General features: G+C 38.3%; 1 long non-coding RNA gene across 1 annotated transcript in view; it reads left to right on the top strand.

Annotated features, from left to right (window-relative positions):
* Positions 1–15219, top strand: part of LOC132418553 (uncharacterized) — a 38494-nt gene extending 23275 nt beyond the window's left edge. The window contains exons 2-3 of the long non-coding RNA XR_009518017.1: positions 3336–3382; positions 14758–15219. This is a non-coding gene — a long non-coding RNA (uncharacterized lncRNA). The remainder of the gene's footprint in view (positions 1–3335; positions 3383–14757) is intronic.
* Positions 15220–19215: the final 3996 nt, after the last annotated feature.

The raw sequence follows: 19215 nt of genomic DNA, 5'->3' as shown, positions 1-19215 counted from the left end.
ATATATATATATCACATTTTCTTTATCCATTTATATTTTGATAGATATTTTGTTTATTTCTGTATCTTGACTATTGTAAATAATGCTGCAGTGAACATGGGGTGCATGTATCTTTTGGTTTTTTTAACATCTTTATTGGAGTATAATTGATTTACAATGTTCTTTTTGAGTTAATGTTTTCATTTCCTTCAGATAAGTACTCAGAAGTCGAATTGCTAAATCATATTCTCTCTGCTCTTTAGATTAAGTAGTTCTCTTGGTATATAGTCAAGTCCACTGACTCTTTCTTCTGACATCTCAAATCTGCCATTGCACCCCTGTAGTGAATGTTTAATTTTATTATTGAACGTTTCAACTCCAGAATTTACATTTGGTCCTTTTTAATAGTTTCTCTTTATCTGTTGAGACTCTCTATTTGTTTTGTCATTGCCATCGTATTTTCCATTGATTATTTTAGTATTGTTTCCTTTAATTCTTTCAGCATACGTGCATACCTTGTTTTATTGTGCTTCCCTTTATTGCATTTCGCAGATACTGCATTTTTTACAAATTGTAAGTTTGTGGCAACCCTGCATTGTCAGGGTTAGAATTTTTTAGCAATAAATTATTTTTTAATTAAGGTGTGTACAGTTTTTTAGACATAATGCCTATTGCACACTTAACAGAGTGTGGTATAGTATAAACAACTTTTATATATACTGGGAAACCAAAAAACTTGTGTGACTTGCTTTGTTGTGGTATTTGCTTTACTGCAGTGCTCTAGAACCAAACCCGATCTCCATTGTATGCGTGTAGTTATATTGGGTTGGCCAAAAAGTTCGTTCAAGTTTTCCATAAGATGTTATGGAAAAGCCGAATGAACTTTTTGGCCAACCCAATAACTGCTTTGAATGATCTGTCTGCTAAATATAACATCTGGGCCAACTCAGAGTAAGTTTTGCCTATTTTTTTTCTCCTATGTATGTGTCACACTTTCGATTTGGTTGTCTCAAAACTTTGGGTGGTAAACTGGATATTTTAGATAATATATTGTAGCAATTCTGGATTTGGTTTTAAATTTATGAGTTGTTGTTTTTTTTTTTCTGGAGAGTTGCCTAGCTTTAGCATTGTAATTTCTCATTCCATGGTAAGCAGCCACTGAGATCTCTGTTCAGTTTTTAATTTTAATTTTTTATTCTGTCTTCCTGTTGGTTACCCCTGTGCCTATATAGTTTAGTGGTCAGGCAATGATTTGGGAAGAGGTTGTTCTCAAATATCTTGAGGTTGTAAGGCTTCCACTCTCAGCTGCTCTGGGAAGCACCATCAACCAAATGAACAGATTTTACCATTTGTTTCCTAATGAGTTTACAAGCGTTAGCTAACGGTGACCTGTTTTTTCCCCATCTGACCCAAATGGAATTTACTTCCTCTCAGAGTAAAGCTGCTAATTTTGGGGGGCCAGCCCATAGTTTGGTAAAACTATCCTTTTCACCTTCATAGCTGAAGGGGAATGAAGTAGATGCTGTATGGGAATAGCCTCATGCAAGGCCACAGACTCCTATTCCTATACACAGCTCTAGTAGTTTTTCAAGGCAGTGTCTCAGTAAGTTGTTTGCCTTCAGTAGACTTTCAGAGATGTAAAATAGTTGCTTGTTCTGTATCGGTCTCAGCCTATCAATAGTGATGCTCTCAGCTACAAATGCCTGGGGGCACTCATCTGGACCCCTACTACTTGTGGGGAGCCCCCACAGACATTTCCCCAACCAGAGCCAATCTCGCCCTTGTGATGCTTATTATGATAGCAAGACACACCTCAGCAATAACCATCATGGAACTTCGAAAAATACAAGGTTTATTACTTACAAATCCTGGAGGGTACGTGGCATACCCAGGGCCACAAAGGGAGGTCATGAGGAGAGACAGAGAGAGAGAAAGAACCTGAACCTGAAGTTCTGCCTTTATTTGGGGTTGAGGGTGAGGCACCTAGGGTTTCGGGGGTTCACTCTTTATTGGTGAATTTAAAAGAGGAGAGCAGGTATTAAAGCATGGGAAGGGAAAAGCAGGATCACTCAAATTGTCAGTAATCTAGGTCAACCAGGGATTTCTAAAATGGGTGAGGTGGCCTGGCTTCTTATCTAGTTGTGTATTGGGCAATGTGCTTGTTGGAGATGGATGTTGGAAATAGATGCCTCAGCAATCAAAAGCTTAATGTCAGGCAGTTACATTACAATCAGCAAAGCTAATTGTCTGGAACTTACTACATTACTTTTGACAATTTTTTCCAGTTTTATACTTGATTTTGGCAGAGAGGATTAGCCAAACTCTTCAAGCCACCATAACCAGAATTTTCACTCTATCAGGTAGAATTCTTCTCATTTTCTCACAACCAAACCTAAAAACTTTGCCACATTCACTCTTGTATCAGTTTGTTATTGCTGTACAACAAATAACCCCTATACTTAGTGGCTTAAAATGATACCCATTTATTTAGCTCTTCTTACTCTGGGTGAACAATTAAAGCTTAGCTCAAATAATCAGTTCTTCTGGTCTCAGTTGGACCCATTCATATTCCTCTGGTGAACTGACAGATAAACCAGGAACTGGATTTTTTAAGATGACCCCAGAAGGGATGGGTTGTCTGTCTCTGCTACATGTGGTCTCTCATCCTTCAGCCAACTGGCCCAGGATTATTCACCTGGAAACTGATCAGAGTTCCAAGAGTGAGAGCCGAAGTACTCAAGTCTTCTTTAGGCCTATACTCAGAATGAGCACAATACCATTTATTCAGCACTTTATTAGTCAAACCAAGTCACAAGGCTAGCCCCAATTCAAGCTGTAGAGAAATAGACTACACCTCTTGATGTGAGGAGCTTCAGAATCACATTGGAAAGGGATGTAACCCAGGGAGGGGTAGAGAATTCCACTTTTTTTTGAAATTGATCACAGCATCCATCTTCCCTTCCTTTCAAGTACAGTGGAATAGATGTTCTTTCTCCCACCTAAGATAAATCCATCCACTTGTGCTCTGTATGCTCACTTCTTCTACCTTTTAACTCTCTAGAGGGAAGGTATCATTGGAGCAATCAGGCAAAAAGAAGATGGTGGTTTTATTTACAGGTATTTCTTTGAGAGATCATAATAATGGATGGGTTTGTCCTTTATGTGTGAATTTCCAGATACTCCCTTGTTCATTTGTAAGTATGAAAATGATGTCCTTGCTAAATATGGATGTTTTGTGTTACTAGATATTTTCCTTCTATTCAAGAATAGTCAAGGGTAGTATTGATAAACATGCATGTTCCCTAGGTCCTGATTACATTGTTGCTCTAATAATTATTGTTGGCCCCATTTTACAGATGAAGAAAATGAGGCAGCAAGGCACTGCTCCGAGTTTAAGAAATGGGTAAGTACATATTTCAATCCATATATGCTCTTCCAGATTTTGTGTTTTCTCCATCACACATTTCAAGTGATATATTCAGGGTTCGGAGAAAAACGATCACAGCTGAAGTCCATTTTGAGGGATGGAGGTAACGTATAGAAATAAAGACTTTGTCACATTCCTTTTCTTGTTCCAGATTTCATTTGCTGCTCATCACATACCGCTTTTCATACAAGTAAAAGCTTGAAATTTCACTGGCTGGAGCTTGATGGAGGTTCATTATAACTATCTAGAATGGACCAAGGTCTAATTCCTCTTCAAACAAAGATCACTGGAAATAAAGTCTGTTAGCGTGATTAATATATGTAGTCTAAAACATTACATGTTAGCTTTTTTTCTGTTGCAGCCTGCCAGATTATTGAGTTGCGAAAGATACTTTTTGTTTGACTTAGTATTATTATTTTAGTAGCATTTTTAGTTGTGAGAATGGAAAGTCATTAATGTATTTAGAAATGGGGGAAAAGAAAGCAACCACTCATAACATTTTCACATATTTCCTGTTCAGTCATTTTTCTGTTTATTTATATGGGTAAATATTTTTATATTTTACATTTTTAGCAAATACGAAATATATAGTTTTTGTCTTGGGTATTTTAGTTCATTTTTCTGATTAAAAACATAATAATTTTTAAAGTAAAACATAAACAGTAGAGATTTGGGGGAAAAGTAAACAGTCTGTATAGGGTCCCCTACAAAATTAAAATGTACACTAACAAGCATAACACTGGTTAAACAAATAATTCCTTATTTATAAGCAATTTGATTGTATATCTAGAAAAACAAAGAGAGTTATTGGTGAAAATAAGTCTTTTAGTCAAAGTGCTTGGTCAATCATCTATATGCACAACTCCTCCCAGATTGGTATTTCCCAATATACCATAAATAATGACTTATTGACACTGGTAATAAAAACAAAATACCTTAAGAATAATATAAAAGAGAAATGGGTCCTATATGAGGACAAATATTAAATGGAGTGAGAATAAAAGGTGATTTGAACAAGCTGAAATATTTACTGTGCAACTGGATTTGAAGACTGTATTATACAGATATAAATTATTTTATACACTCAATAGATTTTCCAAATGCACTCAATAATAATACAACACCTATTCCCATTTTTTAAAAATGTATATTTTAAAAGTAGATATGTAGTAGGCTATATTGATGTGAAGTTTTGGGTTTTTTTCCTGTAAAAAGACACAAAATGATTTTATACCACTGGAGGAAATTCCATTAAAATTAGGACCAAGACAAATATGCTCATTATCCCTACTACCTAATACTGCTTTAGAAATTCTCTCCACCATAAAAATATGTTAAAAAGAAATAAGGGGGCTTCCCTAGTGGCGCAGTGGTTGAGAGTCCGCCTGCCGATGCAGGGGACACAGGTTCGTGCCCCGGTCCGGGAGGATCCCACATGCCGCAGAGCCGCTGGGCCCGTGAGCCATGGCCACTGAGCCTGCGCATCCGGAGACTGTGCTCCGCAACGGGAGAGGCCACAACAGTGAGAGGCCTACATACCGCAAAAAAAAAAAAAAAAAAAAAAAAAAAAGCCTATAACTTTCAGGACAGAGAAAAAATAATCATTGCTTGAAGATGAAAGCAGTGTATTCTTGGAAAACACATTAGAAACAACATAAAATGCCTTGCTATACGTGAATTCTATAAAAAGCTAGAATAAGCAGTGACTATTTAAGATATCAATAACTTTTACATGTATCAGCAGGAACCACATACAAAGCATAATGAGAGAAATGATGGCATTCACAACAGTTAGTTAAAAAGAAATGATAAAATTGAGAGTTTTGAAAGAAGGTTTGAATGATAAATGGAGAGACAGTTTTGCAGAGCTGGGGATGATTGAGGTGGTAGCTGGGGTGATAAGGAAGCAATCACAATGCCCCTCTCAGATTATAAAGTCCCCAGGTTCTAGCCGTGTCACAGGGATCCCTTGTAATCATTAGGCAGGATTCCCATGTCTCATCTATGTGTCCTTTTGTATAATTCATTATAATTGAATAATTCAACACTTCCACAACGCATTATGCCCTTCCAATCTTTGCAAAGACCTGTGTCAAAGGGAAGGGGAAAGAGGAGAAAGGCGTGCTAACACAGGAGGGGAGTTATGGGATAGGTGGTCCCCTAATGATGATGGTAGACAAAACTTTATTTCTAGAGTGCAAGGGCCATAACTTACAGGCTTAATACAATCCCAATCAAAATGTCAATGGAATTTTATTTTCAGAACTCAGCATAACCATGTTAATATTCACCTATTAGAATGACATTGAAAGAATGCATAATTTAAGATGAGTAAAATCATTTTCAAAAGCTTGGCGTTCCAATGTCTGAATTTGCAATAATTATTAAATAATTAGCTAATGTTGCTTAAATATTATTTGCTAACTGCTTTGAACTTTAACTCCCATCTTTTAGCTTCACCACAAGGGAGAGAGACAAAAATAACACAAAACTTGCTTTTGTAGTAGAAATTAAATCTATGATCGGGGGGTAAATGCTTAACATTGCCTAAGTAGAAGGAAAGGGACAGGTTTAAGTCATCCAACATTGGTTGAGAACAATCTATGTGCCAGGTCCTGTGCTAAGCACTTCATGTTTAATTCTCATAACATTTTGCTATTGATGCTAATTATATTAAAGGAGACCAAAGATTAGAGTGGAGTTGGGATTTGAATTCAAGTTTTTCTGGCTCCCTATCCTGTGCTCCCTATCCTGTGCTCCTTACACCACCACCATGACTAATCTAAAGAATTATTTCACTGAGTACTGTTTTTTTGGTTATGTTCAGTTTTGGTGGTGTATAGAGTTTACAACTTAGATAAGTTCCTCATCTGCTTAAAACACTAGTTCCCTGGATGGTGTTGGCTGTGTTGGATGTTTCCTTCTTCTGCAGGATATAATGAATAATCTTGAGTTTTATCGTAATACAGATCTGCATTCCAATTACATTCCCAGCAGTTAATAGCTGTGTAACCTTGGATAAACTGTTTAAAAAGTTGGAGCCTCAGTTCCCTCAACATACATAAAACTTCAAGTAGTCACTCAGAAAAGAGGATAGTCTACTTTGCCATCACTCCATACAACCATTTTGATAAAAATCTTCACCTTCACAAGGGATTCTGTGACATTTTGGGTAACGATGATATTGTCGAGTTGCCTTTATTGTACCTTAACTGTTGGGTGTGTTTATCACCCAGCCTAGTGTAGAATGTGAAGAAACAAATCTGGTCCACATCTAGAAACATCCAAATCAAAGCCTCAAGTAAAAATAACGAAGTTAAAATTCATAATACAGGAAAATTTGAATTTTCTGTTTGGTGGGTTAGTAGTTTTCATAGAAGTGTTGGATACACTTTCAAATGGAATCACATTATCTTGCAGAGGAATAGACCAAGAATGTATTTGATCAACTAGAATACCCTGACACCAAGTATGTTAGGAGCTGTGCTAGGTATGGAGGTGCAGAGATGAATCATATAGAAGTCCTTCCGTCAAGATGTTAAGAGTCTAGTTGGGGGAGAAACATAAACAGATTAATAAATCATAACCTTTCTTGATGATCTACTCTGTGCCATGCAAATTTATATATATATATATATTTATTATATATAATTACAAAGTATTATATATGTATATATATAATATATACATAATTTTTTTTTCTCAATGGGGTTTTCTCAATGTTGCTGAGAGGGTAAATAACTAAATAGTGCTAAAGCTGGGACTTACACTAAGTATTTTGACACTAAAGCTGATCCTCTTTCCACTCGTTATGGCAACACTTATTTCATATGTAGTAGCAGGTATAATTCCCAATGAGACAGTCATCCTGTTCCCAGTAGGATTCATGTCTGGAAAATCCAGGCATACAGCAAGGCTTAGCTTCCCTGTAAAGAACCAGATCACTCTCAGTCAGAGCACAGATAAGAAATGTGCTTTGTGTTAGTGTCATCTTAAAGAAAATTGCACAATGTAAAAGTTGTGAATTAAGTTTTATTCTGGGACTTACTGAGGACTATAGCCCAGGAGACAGCCTCTCAGAGCTCTGAGGAACTTCTCTGAAGAGGTAGGGGAGGAGCCAGGATACATACACATTTTTTTGGCTGGGAAATACATGTAGTCAAGCATACATCTTGGTAAAAAATGACTGCTAACTACAAAGAACATATACTTCAAGTTAATGATTCTAGTGCTTTTCTATGTATAGGAAGATGCAAGGAGCAGGGGTCATTGAAATTCTTCCTTAGATATGCATGTTAACTATCTAGGGGCCCACGTATCCAAAGCACAGAATGTTCCATCCTTCCCCCACCCCCACCTCATCCCGAGTTCCCTTAGGGCACACTGTCAGTGGGCTACTGCAGTGGGTTGCAACTTAACCCTTTGCATAACTAGATGATGAGCAACACTCTTTGTTCTTTTTGTTTACATTAGGAATGAGTGGAGAGCTTGGAAAGTGAGAGCCACAATATTGGGCCCTTCTGTGGAAGGTGGGTTTTACCCAGTATAAAGGGCTGTGAAGCTACAGTTGCCTCTTTGTTTCTGCCATCTCAATGGGGTCCAATGCTAAGAGAACAGTTCTTCAGAAACAATTGTTCCATTGTATATATGTGACACATCTTCTTTATCCATTCATCTGTTGATGGACACTTAGGTTGCTTCCATGTCCTGGCTATTGTAAATAGAGCTGCAATGAACATTTTGGTACATGACTATTTTTGAATTATGGTTTTCTCAGGGTATATGCCCAGTAATGGGATTGCTGGGTCATACAGTAGTTCTCTTTTTAGTTTTTTAAGGAACCTCCATACTGTTCTCCATAGTGGCTGTATCAATTTACATTCCCACCAACAGTGCAAGAGGGCTCCCTTTTCTCCACACCCTCTCCAGCATTTATTGTTTGTAGATTTTTTGATGATGGCCATTCTGACCGTGTGAGATGATATCTCATTGTAGTTTTGATTTGCATTTCTCTAATGATTAATGATGTTGAGCATTCTTTCATGTGTTTGTTGGCAATCTGTATATCTTCTTTGGAGAAATGTGTATTTGGGTCTTCTGCCCATTACTCAGCCATAAAAAGAAACGAAATTGAGTTATCTGTAGTGAGGTGGATAGACGTAGAGTCTGTCACACAGAGTGAAGTAAGTCAGAAAGAGAAAAACAAATACCGTACGCTAGCACATATATATGGAATCTAAAAGAAAAGTGTCATGAAGAACCTAGGGGTAGGATGGGAATAAAGACACAGACCTACTAGAGCATGGACTTGAGGATATGGGGAGGGGGAAGGGTAAGCTGTGACAAAGTGAGAGAGTGGCATGGACATATATACACTACCAAACGTAAAATCGATAGCTAGTGGGAAGCAGCCACATAGCACAGGGAGATCGGCTCTGTGCTTTGTGACCACCTAGAGGGGTGGGATAGGGAGGGTAGGAGGGAGGGAGATGCAAGAGGGGAGAGATATGGGAACGTGTGTATGTGTATAGCGGATTCACTTTGTTATAAAGCAGAAACTAACACACCATTGTAAAGCAATTATACTCCAATAAAGATGTTAAAAAAAAAAGAAACAATTGTTATTTTGGAAAGGGGCAGTTAAAGGCCTGGCTCAGTGCCTTCAGCCACTCAGAGCTGGGCAGATCTTTCACCTCCAGGGTTCCCCTGTGAGAGGTAGCAGAAAAAGTTTCTTTAGAGAGTTCAACAGATTTTAAGTAGAACCAAAAGAGCCATGGGACACAGAAATGAGAACATACTGCAGGTTGGAGTCAAGAGACCCAGAATTGAAAATTGACTTTGCCACTAGCTAGCTGTGTGATACTGATTATAGAACAGTTCCTGACATTTGTATTCACTCAATAAATATTCATCCATTGAATGAAGGTCTTTGTTTCTCCCACTAGATTATGAGATCCTTGAGGGCAAGGGCAAGATTTCGTTGGGCTTTGTAAACCCAGCATCCAGTTCACTGTCTAAATCCTGTTAAGCACCACTAAATTTTGAATTAGTTATCCTTTTGTGAGTAACATTGATAAGAAAATCATTCTCCCAGTGTGGACATTGTACAGAAGATATTATTGATGTAGGCACCACATATTTTGCTCTTGCATACAGGTACCAAGCAAATTATTCTTCCTAATCAGCTGAGTTTTTGAGAGCAAAGAAATCTGACTCATTATCTTTGGTAGTCCACACAGAAGCTAGTATTTATAGTACATGTAATGATTTACTGCAGCTTTTCCTTAATCTCAATCATTCAAGTGTCAGTCGTACGGTTTTTGCTTTATCTGTGCACAATCTGTACTTTTATTAAAATGTTTTCATTTTTTGAAATAAAAAAGTATCTTTTAAAGTGAAACATAACTCTAAAAATTAAGAACACAAAATAATGTTATGAAATATCTTAAAATGAAATTAAGATTCTGTACAAGTAATAGTAAGCTAGTATGTGCATTATACTAACTACTTTACATATCTTCTCTTTTTCAATACTCATAATAGCTCTTCTAGAAAAATGTTCTTCCCATAAGCACAGATGAGATTAAGACCCAGGGAAGTTAGGCAACAGCCCAGGGTCACACAGCTAGGATAAGGGAGAACCTGAACTCTAACTCAAGGTTTTTAGATGCTAACGCCCACATGGAGTGCACTGTCACTAACTTTATTATTCCCAAGTACTTCCCCCTGAATCCTTTCCCCTTTTTCTCACTGATACAGACTTCCCTGGTTTTCAGGCCAGCTCCTCTTCACACTTTCAGCAGCTCCTCATCCCATAGGCCACTCCCCAGATCCTGTGGCCCACTGCCTGTACAGTCAACACTGAGGCTTGCTAGAACAGAGGAAAATGAATATTTTAAAGTCTTTCTGAGAACATTAAATAATTGTTACCTACACCTTCCTGAGAACTATTAAGGGGTGAGCGTCTGAAGAGGGCTCTTTGTGATTGAGTTTCTTGGAGTGAGAATGCAGATAGGGGCCTGAAGGAGAGATAGAAATTGTCCTCCTTGTGCAAAGGACTGGGGGAGGAGATGGAGTCTGGAGGATCTAGAGGCTGCTGTGGAGGGAGGAAGGGAGAGTGAGCTGCTGATCTGCAGGAAATATAGGAGACAAGGGAGGGCTCATGGTGGGTACCCAGTAAATGTCCATAAGTTTTAACTAGAGAGAGATGTGGTAAATTATGGGGAACCATATCAGGAAATTGCCTTCCAAATTGAAGCTGTGACCAGGAACTTTGCCTTTGGGTTAACAAAAATCTTTCTTCTGTTTCAGAAGCTGAGTAGCCAGATCAAGGAAATGAGGCAGCAGTGATTTGAGATGAGATGGGATTCAAGGAATAATGAATCTGGAGCTCGTAGCTAAAGCCAAGGGATAGAATATGTAGTAAGAGGAAGAGGGAAGGGAACTATGTTGCTTATTGGCACCTTTCCTCCACCATGTCAGGTAATTAATGTATATTACTCCATGAAATCTTCAGAGCCAATCTGCAAGGCAGTTGTTGCCCCCCACACAACAGATGAGGAAATAGGCTCAGAGTGATTGAATGTCTCGTTAAAGGTCACACAGATTGAAAATGTCAGCGCTCAGGGTGTTACTTCTAGTTGTTTGTGCCCCAAAGAAAAAGTTTATGAGGACTCCTGGATTCTAGAGTAGGAATGTGTGTTTGATAAAGGCGTCTCTACACGCTTGGTAGACAGCAGTGTGGTTCCCTGGAACAGACCCTAGAGCAACCACAGGACTGACCCAGGACGTGTCCAGTTTCCTTAGACTCATGTAATCATGGTCCAAGCCACAGCTTCCAAACCTGGTGAAGCTGAAGGAAACTCTGAGTGAGTGGACCATGGAAAGAAGCTGTGTCCTTATTCTTTAGTCAAACTCAGAGCAGGGTGACAGTTAAGACTAGTAAATCATCACTTTTCAGAATTATCTTCATACTAGAATCTTCTAGGGGAGTCATAGATCTTGGGGAAAGGCTGACTTGGGTCAGGACTATGTGTCAGAACAGCTAGGGTAGTCTTTGGATTTAGTGAGATTACACTGTGGGTAAAGAATGTCACCTGCCAGATCAGTAAACAAAGGATGTTGTGGCCATTAAGCCATCAGCCACTGTACCCCCCCTCCCCATGGTGCACCCTGAGGGCATTCAGGATGTAGAAAACAGGATATTGGCCCTAGATAGCTAAGGTGCATATCAAAGGAATGATTTCAGTGAGCCCAGACTCTTGCATTTTCCCAAACATAGAAAAGTGCTAAATTCATTAACTTGAGATATCTGGTTTTTCTTTAATTAACAGTAATCCTTTGATGTTCCGACTACCTGGTTTTTTTTTGTTTGTTTGTTCTTGTTTTGTTTTGGTTTGGTTTGCAGAAACTCCTATATATATCCTGGCTCTTCCCTTACCTCTTTGGAACAGTCCCTCAGAGCTATCTAAGAGACTGTCTCTCAGGCTTAAGTCCTCAGCATGTCTGCTGAATAAAACATAATTCTCAGCTTTTAGGTTGTGCATTTATTTTCCAGTTAAGAATACTATGTCACTGAACATCTCTGAAGCTCAGTTTTATAAAATGTGGATGCTCTTATCTACTGCCAGGATCTTGTGGGGAATGGAGATAATATTAGACAAGAGTTTGCCACAGCAGGTTAAGACCATGATATTAGCAGCTCTGGTTTTCGGAACATTTAAAAAATTCCAGCATACTTTGTATATAACTATGTGTGTATTTGCACATTAAAAAATATAAAGGTCTGTAATTCGTAGGCAGTAAGTAGTTTTTGTTTTCAGTTTTTTATAGTTATGATGAATGCTGCAATAAATTCATTCATTACAAAGGTGTTTTTTTTTTTGCGGTATGCAGGCCTCTCACTGTTGTGGCCTCTCCTGTTGCGGAGCACAGGCTCCGGAAGCGCAGGCTCAGCGGCCATGTCTCACGGGCCCAGCCGCTCCGCGGCATGTGGGATCTTCCGGACTGGGGCATGAACCCGTGTCCCCTGCATCGGCAGGCGGACTCTCAACCACTGCGCCACCAGGGAAGCCCCATTACAAAGGTTTTAATAAAACTCCTTTGCCAGCAAAACATCTAATAGAGTTCAGTTTATGTGTCAGTTTTTATGTGTGTATGTGTCATATATACATCCTAGTTATTCTATTTGAACATATCTAGATACATCAGAGATGCCTACTGAATACTTATACATTTTTTTATTCAAAAAAATAAAATTTATTTCCAAATCCTTAAACGAATAAATAAGACTTATGGAAAATAAGAAAAATTTCAAAAAAGAGGAAAAATTCTTAATTTTTTGCTACTTTAAGCAACGTCCAGTGTATAACGTAATTAAGACTTAGGCCACAGAGTTACATTTCTGGAATTATGGCAGAGACCAAGTCCTACTGAAAACAGCACAAAATGCTATGGTAACACTGTGATCTATCCTTTTGGGAGTATTTTGTCTGAAATTATTAATTGTTCCTATAAGAAAATATGAATTGATTTTTGTTTTGTTCTAACTCAACAGTCATCATTCAGACAGCTCCAAGTCATTCTAATATTTTGTGGAAAAGGGCACTTCCTTGGCTCAGGAAGGAGGGGATTAGCAGGTAGCATACCATTAATATCCATTTTAAAGACAGTGGTTCTGACAGATACTTGGTAAATGAGTGCTTCAGGTGCTCCTCCTCTGTAATACAGTCTCTTCCTCGTGGCTTTAGCATGCCATATCCACTAAATGCACAAAGTCTTTTCTCAAACTCTTTTTGATGATAGATTTTTCTAGAGAAAGTTGAAAAATCATTATTATTTATAGGATGTTAACTATATTCCAGGAACTGGCTTAATTTACCCCCAAATCCAAGGGAATACAAACTGTTAAATCCACAAAACAACATAGACAATACAGACAATTAATTACTGATTTTAGATATAAGGAAAGTGAAGCTCAGGATAAGCAACTTATCCAAGGTCGTATAGTTAGTAGCTGAAAAAACTAGAGTTGGTGTTAGGGGAAATACTGACTGAAACTGCCTGCCCTGGCCAGGCAAAGACAGTAACAATTTGCATGAGTAATTTTATGACAGGAGATCCTGGTAAGGAACATGGAACTAACAAGCCACCACCAACCAGAAGAATACGGGAAAGGTGAAAAGGAGAGGAGACACCAGTCCATCTGTTCTACCATCCCCCCAGAATCCTCCTCGCAGGAATCCATCTTGGCTGGGTGGCTGTGCACACCACCAGGAAGGACCCTGAGTCAGAATGATTGGCTAGAGACAACCCGGAAACTAACCCCATTATCATAAAACCCAAGACTGTGAGCCACGTGGCAGGGCAGTTCTCCTGGGTTCCCTTACCCTCCTGCTGTCTGCCCGGGTGCCCCTTCCAAAGTCTCTTGCTTTGTCAGCACGTGTGTCTCCTCAGACAATTCATTTCCAAATGTTAGACAAAGAGCCCACTCTCAGGCCCTGGAAGGGGTCCCCCTTCCTGCAACATTGGAACCTAACGTGGTCAGTGGTATGCTGGTAAATGTTTAAAAACCGTCAAGGGAAGAAGGAGAGGCCTAGGAGTACATATTTTGTAGAGTTTTCTGATTTCTGTGGTGGAAATAATCCACCATAACCAATTTCAAGGGAAGGATGCATACAATCAGCTCTCAAGAGCCAGTGTGAGCCAGCTCCAGCATACCACTACAATGGGTCAGGCAGTTAAACAGTCAGCATCATAATTTCCTCACTGTAAACTGAGAATGAGAATAACTTCACTGAAGGAATGCTCTGAAGGCTTACTGGGATAACAGTGGGAGAGTGCCTAACACTGGGATTGGCCCACAGGTACTATAATAGTGACAAAAATAACTGCTTTCTCTGTAACGATAAAACAAGATCATTACCACTTTCCTTAACTAACTCCTGAATTGAATCTACTCTTTATGAGCAATAACTAACATATTTACCAGAATATTCCTGTGTGGGCCTTTCCCTAGAGATAAATTTAAAAATTAACATATGAACAATAATTTATAACATGTAGCACAGAAAACTGTAGACTGACTGGATTCTGTGTGGCACACCTTAACTCTTAGTTATCTGACCTTTCTGAGTTATTGCTCCTAATTAAACAGGCATCATATGAGTTACACTTCAAGTCTGGTAGGATAGTGAAAGAATTTGGTGGCACATCTGGCACGGAGTCTGGTACATAGTGCAAGCACTTATATATGGTACCTGCAGACTCATATAATAATTCACACCCTGAAGCTTTCCCTGATATAGTAATTTTCACCCTGAAGTTAGGGAGGATGTTCTTCTTTCCCCCAGGGACACTGAGAAATGGAATATTTCCTGCCATATCAACAAACAAAGGATGTCACAGTCGTCAACGATTTCAGCCCTCCAATGTGAGCCAGTGAGCCAAGGAAATTCAGGGCTGAAAAGAATACCTGCCATCTAGCAACCATCAGACTGCAGCCACTCCCTGTGGTGAGCCCTGAGGAAACTCAAGATGTGTCTGGATACTGGCCCCAGATAGCTGAGGTGCATATCAAAGGAATGATTTCAGTGAGCCCAGACTCTTATATCTTCCCATACATAGAAAAGCGCTAAATTCCTTAATTTGGGGTGTCTGGTTTTCTTCAATTAACAATAATCTTTTGACATTCCCGACTACCTGTCCTTTGTTGCAAAACTCCTATACATCCTGGCTCCTCCCCTCGCCTCCTTGGAGCAGTTTCTCAGAGCTATTGGAAATGCTGTCTCCTGGGATGCAGTCCTCATTTTGCCCCAAATAAAACTTAACTTGCAACTCTCACGTTGTGGATATAGTTTTTTAAGTCAACACACCAAACAAGACTAGGAGAAAAGATTGTTTCCTTACCAGTAGCATAGTGTATGCTATCAGACAGAGACTCCATGGGACCGGTCCCCACACAGGATGCACCAAGGGTCACCAAGCAGCTTCAGAAATCTCACAGATTCCTGAGATTGAAAAATAAAAAATAAAAGCTCACACAACTATCTTTTTGGTCTCAGAATGTACAGTCAGTAAGTAAAATGGCTTGCATTTCCTGTTCATTTGTAGAAGCTTTTAAGTGCCTTTCTGTACAATCAGCCTATTCTGGAGTGATGCCTCATTAGCCGGCACCAGTGGTAGAGAGGTTATGACTGCAGGCTCTGATTCAGGCATTATTTTTTGGAATCTGTCTGGAAGGAAAACAACTTTTTCTTTCATTTTATTTTATTTCAGGTTGTGTATTTCAGGACCATTTTTTCCAATAAGTAGCTGTATTTTAGTTTTACCAAATTACAGTAATGCTCTGTAGGAGATATCAATTAGATGTTTAGTTTATGAGCTTCTCTTTTGCTTTAATCTGATAGCTTTCAATATCAACGTACATCTCAGAGGGAATCATCCTCAACTTAAAAAAATTTGTCTGTTTTTGCAATTACCAAGATGCCTATTTAAAAATTCCAATCATATGACAGACACTTTATGGATATGTGTGTGGTGTAAGACCAAAAATGTAGGCTCAATATTATGTATTACCTTGACATGTGGTGAACTGAGGAGGGTGTTGAATGACCTAACCATGAGTTCCCCTCCCCAGTTATACCATGGATAAGGTCCTTTAATCAAACAGCCTTCCTTATCAGGATGACCAGGCACAGTTCCTGCTTATCCCTGAGTAGCAGGTTTCACTTCCCTGAATGCCTAAGGAATTATTCAAACAAGCCAATCAAATCCTCCCATGGGAAACAGGGGCACCTCAGCCTCTTAATACTACAAAACCTGCTTTACACAACACTAGTTGTCTACTCTGCTCCCAAGTGCAACCACTGTGTGGCCCTGCATGGCATGAGGTGTCCTTCTCCCCCAGGTTGTGAATATAGGTGACTGATAAACTACTGTTGATTTCATCTGTTCAGTGTTGAGTGTCATGTGTTTGGCCATCCCCATCACCAAAGCGCAGGAATATCTCCCTCAGCAAAGTAGTGAATAGAAGGCAATCTTACTGCTAATTATCACTAAACCCCTGTGACATAGGTGTTTTTATTACAATTTTACTAATGTCAAGAAATTAAGATTCAAAAAAAGATAACTTTCTCCCAGTCACACAGCTAGGAAGGTGCCACACTAGGGTTTAACTCAGTCCTTTCACACATCAAAACTTGTGCTTGTGTTAGCTAACTTATCTCAAATGTCCAAAAAATTGAGAAAAACTCTGCTTATTTTAAATATCCAATGTAATAAACTTATTTTAAAGAGTCCGTATTAAAACAAGGAAGCAAATAAGCTAGATACTAGGTGCACGCAGTGTAAGGTAAGCTCTTGTCAAAATGAACCCATATTTGCATGTGAATATATTTCCCAAAATGCTTTGAAAGAGGTATTGTGTTTTCCTTGCAATGAACATTCATTCCCAGTCATTTCTATTTTTCTCCCCTGAATCTCAGTGGCTGGAGACCTGGAAAATATATATTTTTCCTAGACCTCGACCTCCTTGTCAGCAGGAATGTCAGTGTTTTTATGTGTTCAGCTAAAAAGATGACCTCTTATGAGATTTGGAAGGTGTAGGGGAAGCAGCAGCCATTTTTTCCCCAGCTACAGTGGCTTATACATTGGTTTTGGTAAACATGGGTTTTGCAGGGGCTTCTGTTTTCCCTTATCAGTCATCTGCCTCAGAAATGCAAAGGATTAATGGAGTTTGCTAGTTTTCTGTTCTCTGGGTGATAGCAGAAACTTCTGTTTTCTCAATTCTGTGGCAAAGAACCTAAAAACTAGAGATGAACCCTGTATCGATTTCACTCACCTAATTCCACATATTAAATATCATCCACTGATAGCTTCATTCTTTTCCCTATATCCACTGCATCTTCAGGACTTTTCACTCATCTCTGTTAATAGATGACCAATTTATGTCTCTGTCTAAGCCCCATATTGCATGATCACTTCCCAAACTAGGTCTTCAACAAGGGATCCTTCTCAGAATCTTTACTTCTTATAGGAGGCACCTGGAAACATAATTCTTTCTCACTCTCACAAAAGTTCAAAACAAATTTCCCTGACACAATATAACTAAAACACTGATATGGTTCAGGTTGAAAACTAGTTTAAATTAACCAGATAGTTGCTGGAGATTCTGAGAAGTTTCTGAAATAAAGAGCTGGTAGAAACTCTTAAGAGGAAATTAGATTACAAACTTTGGGGAATTTCTTAGAAAAGAGAAGGGAATCAAGGCTAACTGTTGGGACAATAATCAAGATGGGGGCTGGCTATGCAAGTCTCGAGTACACAAACAAAAAATGGGATTGAATACTACTTCTGAGCATAGAGTTGATTACAGTATTTACTTATTATCCCATAAACCCTATAGAGTCTGTAGCAATAGCCCCTCTTTTATTCCTGATATTGGTATTTCGTGTGTTCTCTCTTTTGTTCTTGGTCTGGCCAGAGGTTTATCAATTTTATTGATCTTATCAGAGAACCAGCTTTTAGTTTTATTGATTTTTTAGTATTATGTTATCAATGATAATGATTTCTACTCTTTTTCCTTCCTTTTGCCTTCTTTGAGTTTTATGTTTTCTTGCTTTAATACTTTTGAGGTATCATTTACTTACCATGAAATTCACTGATTCTAAGTGTCCAATCAGTGGTTCTTAATAAATTTACAGTTATGCAACCATCACCAAAATCAAATTTTAGAACATTTCTTCACACACACACCCCAAATCCCATGTGTTCATTTGCACTCAATCTTCATTCTCATTCCCAGCCCCAGACAACCATTAATCTACTTTCAATCTCTGTAGTCTTGCCTTTTAGCCTTTTAAGGTCCTTTCATATAAATTGTATGATACAATATGTATTCTTCTGTGTCTGTTTTTTTTTTTACTAGCATAATGTTTATGAGATTTATCTATGTTGTAACATTTAACAATCCTGAGATCTTTTTATTGCTGAACAGCATTTTGCTTGGATATAATTCAGGTTGCAAACATTCACAGATTGATAGGCATTTGGGCTGTTTTCAGCTTTTGGTTATTAAGAATAATGCTGTTGTAGACACTCGTCAAGTCTTTGTAAGGACATATGTTTTCATTTATCTTGAGTAAATTCCTAGGGGTACAGTCATATGGTAAATTTATGTTTAGCCATTTAATAAACTGCTAAACTCTTTTCCAAAATGGCTGCTTCATTTTACATTTCCACCTACAATGTAAAAGAGTTTCAATTTCTCCACATCCTCATAAACACTTCTTGTTGTTTGTCATTTTGATTATAATCATATTCTAGTGGGTATGAAGTGGTGTAGATTTGTATTTCCCTAATGAGTAAAGATGAGTTTCTTTTTATGTGCCTATTGGATATTCATATATTGTCATCAGTGAAAAACTATTAAAATGTTTGATCAATTTTGGTTGGCTTATTTGCCCTTTTGCTATTTAGTCATATAAATTCTTTATATATTTAAGATACAAACCCTTGTCAGAAATATGATTTGCAAATATTTTACCAGTGTGTGGCTTGTTTCTTCTTACTCTTCTGAAGTGCAGCTCTACTGATGTTGATGAAGTACAACTTATCATTTTTTTCTTTTTGTGGATTGGGTTTTTAGTGTTGTATTCAAGAGATCATTGCCTAACCCTAGGATATGAAGATATGAATGTTTTTTTTCCCAAAAAACATTATATATAGTTTTAGCTATTACATGTAGCGTTAAGATCTGTTATGAGTTAACTTTTTGTACAGTATGAAGTAAGGGTCTAAATTTGTCTTTT

Source organism: Delphinus delphis, chromosome X, assembly GCF_949987515.2.
Source record: "Delphinus delphis chromosome X, mDelDel1.2, whole genome shotgun sequence".
NCBI classification, from domain to species: Eukaryota; Metazoa; Chordata; class Mammalia; order Artiodactyla; family Delphinidae; genus Delphinus; species Delphinus delphis.
The sequence above is the reverse complement of the archived record's forward strand: the minus strand, read 5'-3'. Positions and strand labels throughout refer to the sequence as shown.